Source organism: Cheilinus undulatus, linkage group 18 (assembly GCF_018320785.1).
Source record: "Cheilinus undulatus linkage group 18, ASM1832078v1, whole genome shotgun sequence".
In the NCBI taxonomy this organism is placed as follows: domain Eukaryota; kingdom Metazoa; phylum Chordata; class Actinopteri; order Labriformes; family Labridae; genus Cheilinus; species Cheilinus undulatus.
In genome coordinates, this window is record NC_054882.1 from 40452182 (window position 1) to 40458565 (window position 6384).

At 36.5% G+C, this 6384-nt stretch overlaps 1 long non-coding RNA gene across 1 annotated transcript; it reads left to right on the forward strand.

Annotated features, from left to right (window-relative positions):
- Window positions 1-1418: 1418 nt before the first annotated feature.
- On the forward strand, window positions 1419-3522 carry LOC121526738. The gene is made up of 5 exons (XR_005993336.1): window positions 1419-1958; window positions 2108-2214; window positions 2336-2446; window positions 3121-3244; window positions 3390-3522. It is a non-coding gene; the product is annotated as an uncharacterized LOC121526738 (long non-coding RNA).
- Window positions 3523-6384: the final 2862 nt, after the last annotated feature.

Sequence of the window (6384 nt, forward strand, 5' to 3'; positions counted from 1 at the left end):
AAAATAAACTTAGCAGCATCTGTAGTAAAGATAAAATAAACAGTTTCTCTTTATATTGCATCTTCTATCTATCATTAGTCATATGTGCACTTCTCCCTTAAACACACGTCCTCTTTATCTTCTCTTTAAAGAGAATTTTTGTAATCACTGTACATTTTGTAAGTGTTCACTTTTTATAACAGAATAAATCTCTCTTGCAGTTAGGCCATAGTACATTTACACTATATATATAAACACAAACTAAAATACTAAACATGGCTACCTCCTAGCTTGCTGCTATAGCCTGTGAACTACAACCAAATAATTGCCTACAATCAACGTGCGCGCCCCTTAAACAGGGCTGCAGCCATAGCTGATCTTAATATAAACATTAGTATTAGCTTGCTACATTTTGAACAATGTACCATACACACAACTGCTTTTCATACACATAGAAATAACCCACAAACGCCCAGGAGCCAAAAGAAACAAACAAAAAAAAGGAATCAATGAGCTACAGCATCAAGCGCCATTTTCTCAACTACAATAGTCACATATCATAGCACATAAATGTTTATACACTTAACATACTTTTAGATTACCAACCACACATCACTGGGGGTTCGTGTTAGCTTATAAACCTCTGTGGTAACACAAAAGACGAGTAACTAACCTGGAGATATTAGAAATACCACACAGGAATTAGGGAAACAGGACAACTGTTGCTCATTCTCCATCCAACTGGATTATGAGCCCAGCTCCCGCTGCCTACTGCAAAGAGTCCCAGGGACACTGCTGGTCAGTGCTGCCACCAAGTGTCCATTTTATGAAACTGCATGTCATTGTGTGCTTCTCTGTAATTTCTCATTATAAATCAATTAGACAGCATAAAAATAATACAATTTGTAATAACAACAAAAAAAAGGTGACTCTTAGAGGAAATGAAACAAAAAGTAATAAAATCTTAACAAAATACTTATTTTGAGAGTACCACACACGCACCCACTCGTACTTTTTATGCTCAGATGGCATGGTATTATTATTATTACTTTTTATTTGTCAGGGACCATGTACAGAAAAAAAACATTAAACTCATCAGAGTAGAGATGCTCTGCACCAGATTATAGCTTTCTAGCTAATTTCCATCTGCAGTCCCTGTGGCAGGCAAAAGAGAAAATAAGGTATAGATATGAAGTGCATTTACAGTACAGGAAGTGTATTAAAGCATAGAAAAATACATTTTGTTCATAGAAAGTGCATACATTCAATTTTAGTGCAAAGACAAAGATTTAAAACAAAGGCATACACTCACTTACATTCAAAGGCATAGATATATAATTATTAAAAGAATTTATGTTAAAAGACTGGTCAATGCTGACAGGCTTGATTTCTAATAATCGAGTTTTTTGTTTCTCTGGAGAAGACTCTATAGTTTGTGTTGATCTTTAGTTTAGTTGGGAGCTTGTTCCACTCTTTTATGGCTATGTATGAGAAAGCTGTGGTACGTAATGGAATATTGCACTGCCACTGAGAGGCTGTTCTTGTTGCTCTGTTCATCCGTTCAGAGGTCAGGTGAATGAAGGCCTTAAGAGGTGGAGGTGCAGTTCCATGAATGATTTTAAAAACCAAACGTACATTTGAGAATGTGATCATATTTTCGAAACTTAGCATCTTATGTTTATTAAGGATACGACAATGATGATATTGCTGCGTCTTTTTATCCAAAATTTTTTAGTATGGTTTCCCACTTTGTATGACTTCCCGTGATTAGGAGGAAGAGTCTTGTTCTCAGAGACTGTTTATTTTTACTTTTCCAAAGTGCTGGTGAAATTTGGGCTGCAAGTCTGGCTCAAGGTGGGCCACCACCCTGCTGCCTCAAACTTTGGGTCTACAAATACTTGTGTGATGGAGAGCTGCAGATACAGCATATACAGGAAAAGGATGTCTGTGATGGTCAATATTCACTGATTATCTCACAGGTAAGCGGCCTAGAGGATTGACTGCCTTAAAATGTATGTTACTGCATCTTCATAAGAACTTCCCACCTGTTGCTTTATTAGCTGATAGTGCGTTTCTGAAGTCTGTCATAATATTCTGTTTATCTGTTTGTTTGTGTGTCCTTCTCTAGAAGGTTGAGTCAGCCACAGAAGCTGACATCACTGAACTCACTGAGGAAATTCTGAGCTGTGGATATCATGGACCTATTTGTGTTGAAAAGAAAGAAGACATTGTTCGGTATAATCGTTTTCTACACTGTGCTGATGACTTCATTTTTTGATTTAGTTCAATTTCAACTCATACAGGTTTTTTTCTTCATTTTTGTTCTGTTTTTCTTCATGCCATCCAACGGCTGCAGCCTTATCTCTCTCAGCTGCGTGAAGGTCTGACACTGTATGGTCTGGCTGATTTAATGAGCCAGTACCCAAAGATCTGCCAACCACTCTTTGTTCCCGGGAAAGAAGTATAGGTGAGTAATGAAGCTGAAGCTGAGCTTTAGTCAGAGAGCATTTCTGACCACTAATGGTGATTGCAAATCCTTAACTTTTTATACCAACTGATCTCATGTACATTTCACTTTACATTAGAGACTCAGAGGATTTGAGGGGGTCACTGGAAAGAAATATTGAATAAATGTATTTATGTTGTCATGATTTCTTTTTATGTCAAACAATATTTGATACTTGCAAAACTTTGGTACCGCTAATATCTGTGCACCCCTGATAGTTGGTAATCTTACCAGTGACTTGGGCCCTAAATTGATTTGTAATTTAATGAGAATTATTATTTTTTTTTTTTTTAATTGAAAAAATACAAGCCAACTGAAAAAGTGAAGATAGACAATGGTATGATACACTGGATAGGGAAGCAGTCACTTTTATATGTTGGATAACCTGACCATCATGACAGTCTGATTCTTCCTGACCAGCAAGGTGTTATTCATCGATAGGGCCCTTTTATTTCAAATGTTTCAAAAGAGATAATGTGACTTGTTAGAGTTTGGAAAGATGTTTCACCTCTCATTCAAGAAGCTTCATCAGTTCCTCCCAGATGAGAGGTGAACAACTTCCCGATATTTCTCTTGTTGAGTTTTCTAAATCTACTTCGATTTTTATAAGTCTGTTTCATTGTTTCTCTCACCAGGCTGATGCTGACTTTGTTTTTGCGTCATTCCATCCCGAGTTCAGTGAGAAGGGCCCCCATAAAGAACAGGTGGAAGTTAGCATCATGAACCATCTACAGGACTTCTTGCAAGAGCTTGAAACAAGTAATTGCCCTTAGTCCTCCCTCCATTTTACACATTTAGTGATGATAATGATGACATTCAAAATTTCAATTCTACTGTTACTTGTACAGATAATCAATATGCAATCTTTTATTTGCACGATTGTTTGCTTTTTGTTTTGGAAAAGGTGAACAGACAGAGGTGGGTGACAATCCAGGTTCCCTCTCCCCAAGGACATTCCTGCCTTGGCTCACAGGACAAGGCCATATTCCTCTGCTGCCTGAGGAGAAGACAACCTTCAAACTGTTTGTGAAGTTGGATCACACCTGTCACATGAAGTACGGTGCTCATGCAGTTTGCTAAAAATTGAATTTCTTCAAAGAAACAAATGAGTTACTGATTGACTTTATTTACAATTTGTGATAAATACATATTTTTATCACTTAAGCATTAGAAAGTTACAGAGAAGTTGCCGTATCAGCTTAACAGAATATGGGTGTACACTTAAGACTTGGAAAAACTACAGACAACCATAATAAAGAGAGGTAATTATAAGTACTTAGTATTAACTAAAGTATTGGCATATCAGTTTCCATTGTTTTTATATGACTGTAAAGCACTGATCATCAACTGGCAGCCCGGGGGCCACATCAGGATGGGGGCCAAATGAGGATCTAGTGCATGATAATAATGCTCAGCAGTAACAGTTCTAAAAAAAATGAGGCATGAACCCCAGCTAAGTGGACATGGGGTCTGGTTATAAGGAATGTTTGAGGAAAATGATGGCTGGAATGAGGAACTGAAGTCATGGCCTGACAGTTCACAATGGACCAGAACCTGAACAAGTTTTAAGTAACCGATTTGAATCTAACCTTTGAATTAAAAAAAAAAAAAAAAAAAAAATCACAGTATTTTGTGATATTTAGGCTGAGTCACTTACAGGACAAAGCTTCCTGTCAGGCCCCCGAAAGATCAGTAAATTCAGAAAAGGAGGAAAAGAAGCTTTTAAGAGTATTATTTGGCATTAAATGTCTGCAGCTGTTAAATCTATCCCACAAACAATTAACACTGAAATAGTTTTATTTTATTAAATAGAATGACTTACCATTTGATCTGTTTTTACAGAAATTTACTGTCAAAATAAGTTATTTACAAAATAGTTAAGGTTGGCAAAAGTGCCTCGAAAATTGGCAGGAAAAAGTTGTGAAAAGAGGTTAAAATGTGTTAAAAAATTAAAAAAGAGGAAAAAGGGGGCAAAAGGTATCAAAAATTGGTTACAAATGACAAACAATAGTGCAAGAAAGTAAAGAAAATGGGTTAAAAAGTGGCAAAAATTGATAATAGGGTGGTACAAAGGGGATATAACATGCAGGGAAAGTTGTTTATGTTGGGTTAAAATCTTTCAAAAATTGGGTTAAAGAGGCAAAAGGGGGTGAAAAGTATCAACAATGGGATAAAAGTGGGAAAAATGGTTTTGAAGTGGAAAAAACTGTTAACAAAAATGTAATACAAAGGGGTTAAAAAGTGGCAAAAATGGATAAAAGAGTGGCACAAAGGGGATAAAACATGCAGGTAAAGTGGTTCAAAATGGGTTAAAATCTTCCAAAAAATTGGGTTAAAGAGGCAAAAGTATCAAAAAGGGGTTTAAAGTGTCAAAAGGGGTTAATATTGGTGCTAAATGACAATTAGGGAGGGCCCTTTCTCTTGGATTTTCAGGGACTGGATTTTTCGACCAATCCTGTTGTCAGGCCTGTCTCCTTGTGCCCTGCTGCTGATAATATGGATAGATCTCACTGGTAATGACTACAAATGTCCTGTAGTTTAAAAGAAAATAGAAATACTATTACTAATATTTCAATCAGACCAAAATATTTATTGAATTTTTGTATGTTTAAAGTCTAGTCCCCAGAGTTTCTGTTTAGACTAAATCTGGCCCTTGTGCAGATGTATATGATGACCCCTGCTGTAAAGAGAACACGTTATTTACAGCTCTTAGCATTTAGCTCTCTGATTGTCATAGCAATGACTTTCAATTATAGTGAAGTAAGTACAAGGCATGTGAGAGTGTGGTCAAATAAATGTCTCTTCCAAAGCAATGTGAAGGAGAAAGCAGATCAATGGCAAGGTGAAGAGGCTCTCCCAATCAATTTCTTCCATCTGGATCTCCTAAACCAAAATGTATGTTATCATACATCATATACAGTGCTTAACAAATTTATTAGACCACCAACGAGTGTAAGGTGTTTGCTACTGCTGTCCTAGATTAACAGTATAATAACCAGTATGTGCAAGTTCTTTAATCAAAATATCTTTGATGCTGAAATATAATTGTTATCAATACATTTTCAAATTTATTGTTTTACAAAAAAACTGAAAATAGTAAAGCACATTATTATTATTATTATTTTTGCCAAATGACAGTTACTTACTTCATTCATAAAAAAATAATAAAAAGGGGAATTCAGTGTTAAATTCTAACTCCTGTTCAAAATGATGAAGCCTAGGGAACTCACTGAGAAAGAAAGAGTCTAAATGAAAGCTTCATGATCCTGGATGGTTTATCACTTTTATGACAGCTAATCTTATACATTTGTTAAATGCTGTTCATTTTGAAATTCATTGTTAAGAGGCAGGAGAACAATATTGTTGTCTATATTACTTGTATGCCACATTTACCTCAGAGGTTTCTGGCTCCCTGATGGGGTGCTGAAGTGTCCCAAGCTCCCACAGCTGGTTTGGAGAAAGACCACACTCTGTCCTCATAGGATGATCATTCCACCCTGCAGAAAACTTGGCCAAATCAGCCTTGAGTCGAGGCAGGAAGGTATAGTGGGCGATAAAGAGATGAAGATCGTCTGAGATGTTCAGGAATCCATCTTCCTCCAGGCTGTGTAGTACGTCATAGTAAATGTGTGTAACACCTGTCCAAACATCTCTCCAAAGGCGCTCAATTCTAAAATTAAAGTGCACATACAAAAGTTCTGCATTCAGACTTTGTAAAAGACAACCAAAAAAACAATTCCCAAAAAAATCACACTGAAATGTATACTGACGGCAACAAGTTTCGATGTTGAGTAAATTAGATAATTATTACTGCACAAGGAATACTTTACCTCTGGTTGTGCACACTTTTTCCACTGATAAAGCTTCAACATCCTGTGCCTCTCACAGTGAACATCATC